Consider the following 11,888-nt stretch of genomic DNA (forward strand, 5'->3'; position numbering starts at 1 on the left):
GCATACATAAGAATAGGAATTACAGACCTATCAACCGTATAGAGAATAACTCATGTGTTGACAATTATGTACACATGATACAAGACCGTCAACCTTATAAAGCACATCTATGTGTTGGTAATTATATAGCTGTGTATATGTATATATTAAAAAAAAAAAATTGCAGCGGGATATATGACATGAGCTTAACATGGCCACCCATATATAAATGCAATGTCTAGCCAACATATTTAATCACTGTCAACTTTTCAACAACGTGCCATCTTATAAAGCTTTAATATCTACTTCAAATGGGAGTCAGAAGTTTGGATTTAAGATGCTACCTTAGCTTTGATAAGCGTTCCATCTCCCAGTTTTACTATAGTTTAAGAAGAATCTATAGACTGTTGAATGGAAACGACTTTATATTTAGACAAAACGAATACTTATGCAGAAATCAATCGAGAGCCCAATTAATGAAATGGCGATACCTTTATGTGTTCGACAGACAACATACCCACAAGAATACCCAGGCAGGCTTGATAGCCACAATTATCAACTATGTAAACCAATTTCAGAGTTAAAATAAATCCTCAGACGTAGCTAGAATTTTCAGAGAAAGTTTTAACAAGCCATAATATATTACAAGCAACAATTGTCGCAACTAGCATTTCCCCTAACAGTACACAACGAAAGGCACTTGAGCATTCTTGAAATATTTGAAGAGTACAAAAAGTTCTTGTGCAAAATGTGCAAGAGTATATAACGGAAAAAACTGTCTTAGCATATAAAAATAGCTCTGTAATGGAGTTGAACTAAGATAGCTTAGCCAACTCCACCGATGAAAACATCTGCACAGTACCCAAATCACATATAGAGAGATGCGATAATGCTATTCTAAGCCCCAAATACAAATCAGAATTAAATGTCGGAACTCAAGAGCAAACTCCAATGATACAAAACTAATTGAATCCACCAATCCCTAAATATGCAAAAGCATCTTAACAAAGCTATTCAAAAGCATCATCATCGTCATCTGGAAGGGGTTGGGCCACAGCTGCTACAAGTTCTGCCTCGTACCTGACAACATAAAATATTGTAAGCCAAAGTTTCAATCTTTTAGAAATGGAACAAATTATTTCAATAAAAGTTAACAAAAAATAATAAGAAAATAGCATTCTACTTACTGCTGCTGGGTTGCAAGGTCTATCTGAACCTCAGGAGGAGCAAGAGTAGGTGACTACACAAAATGAAGGTTTGGATACCTATAAAAATAACCCATTATAGAATCAATGAAATTTTTTTAATATAACATTCATATTAGGGAGCATCAGAAACTAGATTAAAGGCTCACCCTAAGAGCTTCTGTGCCAAGTACAGGAATGGCTTCTCAAAATTGTAGTTACTTTTTGCAGATATCTCATAGTACTAAAGATTCTTCTTTCTATGAAAAGTAACTTGCTTAGCTTTCACTTGCCTATTCTTCACATCAACCTTGTTTCCATAAAGAACAATAGGAATGTTCTCACACACCCTGAAATTCCCAAAGATATTTAGCTAATCAATTCAGGCAGTTGTGCCACCACACAATTAAGCAACCTTCATTTCTACTTAGAGACCCAACCCCTATGTAAAAGAGATACCTGCAAAGATCTATGTGCCACTTTGGGACATTCTTGTAAGTCAATCGTGCAGTAACATCAAACATGATAACTTCACATTGCCCATGAATACTGCAACAAACAAAATCCCAATCAGTAAATAAGAAGGAAACAAATAAATGCTTAGGCAGACCCGAAATTAGACGAGTGAATGGAATCAACTCAAGACCAGCATTACTGAGTAATGGCTTGTAGCCTTTGGGCCGAGCCCCTTTCTTTAAGAGACATAGGTGTATCAAAAAAAAAAAAAAAAAAAAAAACAACAACAACAACAATGTCTGCTTGCCGCAAACTGTATTGACCCTAATCTAAGGTAGATATTATTGCAGGTTATGTTAAGATGCAGTAGAGCATTTCCTCTGTAATAAGGAAGGCCAGAAAGCAGAGTGGCGCAGCTATAGACCCGCTTTGTGGACATTATCTAAGCCAAATGGAACACCCAAAAAGGAAAACTGGGTTTGGAATAGAATGGAACAACAGGTTGGTAGGGTTATTATCTTGTCCGTGTTTTAACTCTTTCCAGCATACAAGTATTAATAACCTAGAAGTAATTAGGAATTAATTCAAAAGAACACTGTAATTGAGGGGCAGGGTTTGGACCCTCTCAACAAGGGAGGTTGTAAGCTTAGGGGATAAGACCCTCTTCAGTCAATTACATAAAACATCATATAAACTGTATAGGAATGTGCAGCTAAACCAAACAAAAAACATGACATAGATAAAAGCTGTGCAATACTATGAACTCATAAAACAAAAACGAGTACAAATTCCTGTACAGAAAGGTCGCGGTGCGGTAACCTTTAAACAAGCACAAACGAGGAAAAAATATTTTGTCGTTAAAAGCAGTATACCCTCACAATAAATTATAGTCCAGTAAACAAGGAGCCTAATATGCTGTGAGAAAAATAAGCACAGGTGTGCGTTAAAATATATATACAGTTACAATTGTCCGAGTAGAGGAATTGCAGTCGGACATCCAAATTCAAGAGTCTAAAATTACATTTGTCATGTCCATGGTAACTGGAGCCTGGAGGGAACGAAGAACCCTCCCCACCTTGGTTCAATCAAAAATAAAGGTGACCTAGAGGTTTACCCTCCTCTAAACACAAGAAAAACTATGAAGCAAAACAGACATAGCCGCGGCCGGTAGGATTCCCCATACTTGGAACTCGAAACAGAATGGGGGTGGGGTTTTCCTTAGTCTTTAGGTCGTGTGAGGAATGGGTGCCTAATCTATACAAGGAGCAACCCGAATAGCACATGTTAGACAACAATATAAGTAATGCAGACCGTAGTAAAACAAAAACTCAAGGAATTTATCCTCGTGCTTTCCAAGACACTTACCACTAAAGAGAACTCCGGCCAACGAATGAACAACACTCGTTCCAGTGCTTTAAGAGGACCCCATTACCAAATAACCCTGCAAACGCATGATGCATGAGCATAATAGAGAAGTTTATTAGTAAATCGAAAAGAACGCATAGCCAAAAGGTTACAGAAGGAACAAAACATTGTGCATTATCTACTTGAAGGGTTTGAAAATGAATCCTCTGACATTTGAACAGGGTCTGCGAGCTAGGATCTCCGATACGGAACGCATGGACTGAACCAGAGCAAAGCCACAGAGAAAGTTCCCAAAAAAATGATCCCATCACCCAAGGCAACCGTTAGTTTAGGCGGTAGCCCGCGGAGACGATCTGACACCGTTGGATTACGAAGTGTGCCCTCCATCGTTGATGCAAGACGAAAAGACTGGACAGCCTGCCGACCTCGTATAGTATGAAGCAGAGCAGGAGATAATTCTCACAGTAATGGATAAGGGGTGCCACGTGATGGCTAAAGGGAAAACGTAAAGCTACCCCCAGAACCATTGCCGCGTGGTTAACATGCATCCAAACCATATTACAGAGATTTTTATTAAAGTTAAAACGTAGTACACCAATCCCTTAAACCATACTCGTATGAAAATTGATGTGCATAAAGTGACATAAGGTAAATGAATCATAGGAAATTGTATATATAATTCCAAAGGGTAATCCTGCGTATGTAAAACCTTATGAATATATATATATATATCTATATATATATATATATAATTTATTCTTGAGAAATGGGGTTATGACAGTACATCATGAGATTGTGGTCTTAACCAGATGTCTGGCGAGGCCAGAGGCTCGTTTGCCTCATAACTACTTTAGAGGGCAGAAAATGAATCCAAACACCTTGACTGTAGGTTTTCCAAAAGCCAATGCGGATAAGGAAACGTCAACATTAAATGCTTTATCCTACTTCTATATGATATTTTTGTAGGGAGTTTATGCTTTCATAATAAATTTTATTGCAATACATGTTTTGCTATGTATCGTCACTCGTTGTTCAGGTTGTGGCGTTGGGGAATTACATAATTCATATTGTGCTGACTAAGATTTTCTACGTGGAAATAATCCTTATACCCTCTCTTGGAGTGTTGTGTTTATTACATTGGCGAAAACATTGGTTGCATTAGTGGCAAATATTCACATATGAAGGCAAATCTAGTTAATCCTCCTCCATATGCTTAAAGCAATCAACGGTGAACATTGTCGCATCCTCAAGATCGACAAAACCTCAGAAGCATCATATGCATGATGTTTATGCTAAGACGAGCCCCAAAATGCGATTTAGTCAAAGTCCATAGTACTTCCAAAAGCTGAATCAAAACTGCCGTGAGCGTCAAAAATAGACTCAACAAAACCACTTGTAGGAATTTGCTAAGAAAAAGTAAATAAGAGAGACAAAACTAGTGATAATTTTTTTTTGTTTTTTTATAAACCCCGCTAATTTGCTAAATGCCAAATTATTTATCTGCCATATTGGTGAATTCTCCACGTAGAACGATACAAGTAATAAACATCACAACGTTGATGTCATTAAGAGATATATGATAATAAGGCAGAGAGAAAAGAGGTGTCAGGCACACAGGAGAATGTGAAAGACAAGAGACGGAGAGGTTGCTTTAAGGCAAGACGAGTTTTTAAAGAAAAAAACTTAATAGGTTGCATGTTTTAACCTTAATGCATTAAGGTTATTAAAGTTAGTGCTTATATTTAACGGAAGTGATAATATACATATACACTAATATTAAAACAATATAATGGACACCATGTAATTCATATAACTTGTTAACATAAAGTATATAATGGGTTGAGGTTATAATTACTAGCATTTGCACCTTATGTTGCAAAGGAAACATCGTAAGGCATAGAGTGGGGAAGAATAGCATAGAGTGGGGAAGAATAGGGACATGTATAGAGTGGGGAAGATTAGCATAGAATCAGGAAGAATAGGGACATGTGAATGGACATTGTTGAAAGAAACGGTGGATGATAATGAGTTACAATTGCAATAGTTAGTTATGTGTATTCTCAAAATGGATATTTTGTAAATAATAATAGTTTGTAGAAGAATAGCGACATGTGAATGGAGATTGTTGAAAGAAAGGGTGGATGATAATGAGTTAGAGTTGAAAGTATTAGTTATGTGTATTTTGAATTTGGATATTTTGTAAATAATAGTAGTGTGTGGAAAAATAGCAACATGTGAATGGACATTGTTGAAAGCTAGGGTGGATGATAATGAGTTATACTTGAAATGATTAGTTTTGTGATACGACATTATGAATAACATCATGGTCGTCGTTCCATATTTGAAAATGCATGAAAAATTGTTGGAGCCATCATGATAATAATAAAAATTCCAGCATGATTTTGAAAAAATTTAGCTAAATTTTTTGAAAATGTGGATTATAGTTGTCACGTTTTAGAATTTTTAGTGCCTTAATTTTGCACAGAAAATGATAGAAATTACATCATGATTTTGAAAAAATCCAGCTAATATTTTTGAAAATGTCAATTACAGCGGTCAAGCTTTAGTGTTTTGGGTACCCAGGCATTCATGACAGATGCTAAATCCATTTCCGCCATCCAAAGACAATTTAAACACTCCCACAGTCAAATTTCGGAATTTGCTGTCCAGACAAAACGAATGCGTACACGCATAGAGGATTATTATGGAAGATTCCTTCTTCAGGGAATAGTAATATAAGCCATGAGGATATTAAATGTCCTTAAAAACTAAAGCACATAACTTGGGAGCTTCAAGACCTAGGAATGGAATTTGGTATTTGGTAACATTTTACAAGGGAAACATGATTGAACATCAAAGTTTCAAACGAATGCGTACACGCATAGAGGATTATTATGGAAGATTCCTTCTTCAGGGAATAGTAATATAAGCCATGAGGATATTAAATGTCCTTAAAAACTACAGCACAGAACTTGGGAGCTTCAAGACCCAGGAATGGAATTTGGTAACATTTTTAAATGGAGTTTCCAATACAAACTGACGGGAATCACCCACAAGCTTTCAAGTTCATGGCCCCTAAATTTTTGCATTCTTGATAATGTTTTCTCACTGTTTCAATGTCAATTTCATGATGCTTCCAAAAAAAATTACAAAACAATTTTATAAGTTTTAATTTCTATCTATAAAATAGCTACTCCATCGTGAAGAACAGAGATTATTGCTACTCCATCATGAAGAATAGAGAACTTGCGAGCTTTGAGACCGAGGAATGGAATTTGGTAACATTTTAAATCGAGTTTCCAATACAAGCTTTCTCAATCTGACAAAATCACCTACAAGATTTCAAGTTCATGGGCCCTAAATTTTTGCATTCTTGATGATGTTTTCTCATTGTTTCAATGTCAATTTCACGATGCTTCTAAAAAACTATAAAACAGTTTTAAAGTGTTAGTTTTTATCTATAAATTAGCTACTTCATCATGGAGAATACACATTTGTTAGGTATTATTTGGCATTTCACATCATGTTGTATTATGAGTCATTGTGTAAGTAAAGCAACATTGTGAATCTAGTGTGAGGAGGACCAAGGTGTATTTAGTAGTCACAATTGATTGAGGGATGAGGCACACTGAAGAGTCATAGATAAGAAAGATGCATTGAAGAGCATTTTGGTAGTACATCATGAGAAACTGTGTGAGGAATTTTGCCACCATTTGGTCATCTCAACATATTTGTTACTTTCTGAAATTAGCATTTCCCAGGTATGCTTGTCCACTAAAGTTTGTTATGTGATTCACTGTAGTGTTGTAAGTTACACTGCATGGTTTCTTAAATTCTGTTGTGTTTTTACTAATTCCCTATATGGTTTGCTAAAGCCAAAATATTATAGCTTATGACATGACGTGTGAAGTTTACTTTCAAGGCTTTAGATATAGAAAACAGTAGCTAAGTTTTGTTACTTGTTATCTGTTGAATAGTTAGGTATACTAACATGTGAAGTTTACTTTCCAGGCTTTAGTTATAGAAAACAGTAGCTGAGTTTTGTTACTTGTAACTTGTTGAATAGTTGAGTATACTAACATAGTAAAGTCTGATATACTATAGTATATACCATATTGCATTTCCAACAGATAGGAGGCATTTGATTGAAATAAAATTTAAATACTAAAATCTGAAGCATTCCTAGGAGACAAAATAGTTCAGAAATAGCCCACATTTTGATTGAAATAAATAGTAGAATATACGCATTTATAAGAAGCATAACATTCCAATATTGGCATTATATTTTAGTCAGTTTTGAATTTAACCAAATATACGTGGATTATATTCATCTATAATGAATGTATCTAAACATTGGTAAGTAATGCCTTCAAACAGTGTATGAATGTAATCTGAACATTGGTAAGTAATACCTTCAAACAGAGTATGAACGTAATCTGAACACTGGTAAGTAATACCTTCAAACATTGTATGAATGTAATCTGAACATTGGTAAGTAATACCTTCAAACATTTTATAAATTGAAATATGATATATATCAATGCACTACTCACTATAAGATGTATTGTGATTTAGAATATTTTTTCATAATTATTTAATTTATAGTATTGCCACTCCCAACCTGACGTTTCTTGTAAATTTGGAAGGAACTTCATTGTTATAAACCCTCATATCCACATTCCCAATGTCCTACATTCTAGATACTCGTATTCTAGATACTTGTGCAATGTGAAGAAACTTTGATGTTATAAACAATCATATCCACCTTCCCAATGGTCCGACATTCTAGATGCTTGTGCAATGTAGCTATTATTTTATAACAACAATATTTCAAAGTACCATTTGGCACTACCAAGAGTGTTTAAGAGTACAAAAATAAAAAGGCCATCACATTCCCCTTGCAATAATGTCTAAGGAGTACAAAAATTAAAAAGCTATCGCAGCCCGTACAGTGCACAAAATATTAAGCAAACGTATGACAAATTTAGATGAATATATTACTGTAAGTGCTAGTATGTGGTTGGGAACATCAACATTTAGAAAGAATAAACAAACGACACAACAAAAAGAGTCAGCATCCGTCTTAGTTCCCAAGGTTGAAGTTCAACAAATTAGATGGGAGTACTCTACCCAGGCGAAGGAATTGCCCAGTTTCCGTTGTCGCCCAGAAAAACCTTCGGCTCCAGCCGCCGGAAATTCCTCCGCCCTCCACCACCCTCCGCGGCCTCCACCCAGCTCCGCCACCCTCCACATTAATGTTGACGACTGACAGGTTCTTGATAGACATTCCGATTTCCATCGTGTCTTGCCGCCGGGAAGTTAATTCACCATGGAATTTGAATTCGGAAATAACCCGCGGGCTGCTCCCTCACCAATTCCTCTGCCTGGGTAGACTACTCCCTGCCATTCAACTTCACACAGAAGCCAATCCCATGAATCCAGTGAACGCTCCTGCCATGGTCGACCACGCATACTCTTTTACTTATGTCTCTCTCTTGCAGGCCTGCATTCGGAAAAACGATTTGTGGAGAGAGCAGCCATGCTGGTGTTTACCTCTGGTCTGAACCCCTCTGAGGGAAATGGCAAGGTCGTCTGTGTCATGGATGCGTCCAGTTATGTAGGCTTGTGGATTGTTCAGGGCCTTCTGCAACGAGGCTATTCAGTGCACGCCACTGTGCAGAGAGACGCTGGTATGTTTATTTATTGAAAAGAGAACAAGATTTTGTAGTTTCTTGATAAATTTCACGTTAAGATGAATCTATGAATTTAAGATTTTAACCCAAGTTTGATGCATTACCTTTTTTTTCAAACCCCTAAGAATAAATATAGGAAAATTGTGCCATCCCATCCCTATTTTGAATTCCCAGTCACCTTGAAATTGAGATGAAGGTTTTCACATTTCTTTTTTATTGAACTTATAGTATGCTGGCATTCTTCATTGATGATTTTAAATGGTGGCAGGCGAAGTTGAGTCTCTCAGAAAATTGCATGGGGATTGATTGTAGATCTTCTATGCATACGCCTTGGATTATCACAACATTACTGATGTGCTCAAGGGTTGTTTTGGTCTGTTCTATAGCTTTGAACACCCTCAGAGTGCTGCAGGTTATGATGTAAGTTAGTGAACCTTTAAATTAAAGATGTGTGCATTTTGGTATATGTATTGGAAGGGTTGAATATTGATAGATGTGGACTTGTGTAATACAGGAAGTGATGGCAGAACTTGAAGTACAAGAAGCCCACAATGCATTGGAAGCGTGTGCTCAGACCTAGACCATTGAGAAAGTTGTGTTCACTTCTTATGTGGCTGCAGCAATTTGGAGAGAAGATGGAGACTACAAGGTTAATGCCCTTGATGAGAGGCATTGGAGTGATGCAAATCTTTGTAGGAAATTGAAGGTCTGTATATATAATTTTTAAATGACAAAATTTTAAGTTTAGTATACAATCTAAGTAAAGTGGATTGATTTATCACTTTTTCCTTTTAACTTGTTAACGATATCTAACGGAATGGTATGTTCGACAGCGTTGGTCTGATTAGTTGCTTAATCTAGTAAGTAACTCAGAAGTTTGCATCTAAAGCTTCTTTGATCAGATTAGTTAATCTAATAAATAACTTCAAAATTTGCATCTACAGTTTTTCAAGGCCAACTACAATAGTAGTTTTCCAAGGAGATGGAATCCATGACAGTAGTATATTTAATATGAGATAAACATGACATTTGTAACAATTGTATCTGGGTGGGGAAAAGCATAATTTCTCCTTCCAATCTAAAGAAATTAATCCAATTTACTCTTTCATATTTTAGTTTGTCCACCATCCTTTTACTGAGCTATACAATGCATCTTGCTTCAGCGTTCTCTCAGTCCATGAATCCATATCCAATTATATTTTGGATTTTTGAAATTCCTCAAATGATAATACATGCTACATATTCATCTTGCTTCTTTCAGTCCATGAATCCATATCTGATTAGCTTTTGGCTTTTTAAAATTGCTCAAATGATAATACATGTTACATATTGCAGATAACCCTGCAATAACCCATATCCAATTGATCTTTTGCCTCTTAAGATTGCTGAAGTGATACCACATCATAGACAACAGAGTGCATATATCTTCTCTATATGCAACAATCCATATCCAATTCATTTTTGTCTTTGAAGTTGCCCAGGTTATAAATTCATCAAATAATGAGAAAGTCTAGATATGTAACATTCGTCTAAATCTTTGTTGCATACTGAATCAGGGCTAAAATGGATTTGTGCTAAGTATATATATTTTTACAGAGAGAACCTAAATACATTGTGGTGCGGTATTCATCATTTTTTTGAAGGGGTATATGTATAAAATTTGGGTGTTTCTCAAAGATTGTGGAGTTCAAAGATGTACAGTTTAATAATAGTATTCCGAACCTTGCAGTTATCTATGGTATTTTGTTCTAATTACACAATATTTCATGTTCACAGTTGTGGTATGCATTAGCCAAGACACTATCAGAGAAGGTTGCATGGGCGATGGCCATGGATAGGGGGTTGAATATGGTGACAATCAACTCATCTCTGATTGTGGGACCTGGTATCACATACAAAAGCTCAGGATCTACCATTGCATATCTTAAAGGCGAGGGTGAGAGATCCGCATATCAAATAGACTCTGCTCTAGAACATACAAATATGGTATAGTAATCCCTTGGAGAGGATCTAATCTATGGAAGTGAAAAATGTTAGCTAGTTTATTTACAGTGGCTAGTCTTTGTGATTGCAGGGGCTGCACAAATGTACGAGAAGGGCACTTTAGCTAGTGTAGACATAAGATTTCTAGTGGATGCACATATATGTGCTTATGAAGATCCATCTGCCTATGGGAGATATATATGTTTCAATCAAATAGTTAGTAATGCAAAAGATGTTGTCAATTTAGCATAGAGTTTGCAACACCTGATACCATTCCCTGATAGGTACAGAGCAATTAATTATTCTTCATATATTAAAATCACTAAAGATTCTGTATCTTCAAGATTTAAATTGGGTTGCTTACCTAGTGATATTTTATCTTAGCTACTATATCACAATGAAATTAATCATACATAGATATTGACCAAATATAGTCATGATCTCATTATTTATTTGATTTTTTTCATAATTTGGTAATAGATCTGAAGACTCAATAGTTTGCCAAGAGCGTCTGAGTAATAAGAAGCTGACTGGATTAATTGTTGGATATGGAAACCGTGCAACCCTAAGCAGCAAACTGTAAGGGACGGGTGTTATAGACATTTTTGTGCCTTACAGCATGAAGCATGAAATGTCGATAATCCGAGGGATCCAAAGTCCCTAAACATGTTGTTCCTACCCCTAGAGGAACAAGGTTAGCAAACGACAGCACTGAAAATCAGTTCTCCACCTGAAAACACTCAAAAACAAGCTAATTCTGGATCATGTCAACTACTCCACTGAGCATCTGCGCTGAATGTCAACTGCTCCACTCTGTACCTGCGCTGAATGTCAACTCTAATGAAGGCTACCTGCACTGGGCGAGATTGGCCAAGTGGCACAGTCATTCTGCAAGGTGTCAAATGCCCAGGAAGCTTCCAAAATGATACTTGGATCAGGGAATTCGCCTTGTGATGAGTAGGAGGATCTAGATCTCCAAGTGGAAGCAAGAAACTCCAAGTGGACTCAAGAACTGAAGTATAACTGAAGTGGGAGAGGACACTAGTCAGCTTCATGTCAGCCTCAAGCTGACTCATCCTTTCTCCAAAACTCCTATATATAGAGCTCTCTCATGAGGTCTAGGGAGGCTGGAATCTGGTGAATGTAAGGAAGTGCTGTTGGTTCGAGTATAGAACTATTGGGTGATTGCTTTGAAGGAGGTGAAGAGGAGATTTCTTTCTGCTGGGAG

General features: G+C 36.5%; 2 pseudogenes; one reads left to right on the forward strand and one right to left on the reverse strand.

The window, feature by feature from the left end:
* Window positions 1-662: 662 nt before the first annotated feature.
* On the reverse strand, window positions 663-8,283 carry LOC149243861 (GTP-binding nuclear protein Ran1B-like; annotated as a pseudogene).
* A 240-nt stretch (window positions 8,284-8,523) lies between these two features.
* On the forward strand, window positions 8,524-11,243 carry LOC149243862 (cinnamoyl-CoA reductase-like SNL6; annotated as a pseudogene).
* Window positions 11,244-11,888: the final 645 nt, after the last annotated feature.

This window comes from Pinus tabuliformis, chromosome 8 (assembly GCF_031772625.1).
Source record: "Pinus tabuliformis cultivar Carrire ecotype Pingquan chromosome 8, CPIR1, whole genome shotgun sequence".
In the NCBI taxonomy this organism is placed as follows: Eukaryota; Viridiplantae; Streptophyta; class Pinopsida; order Pinales; family Pinaceae; genus Pinus; species Pinus tabuliformis.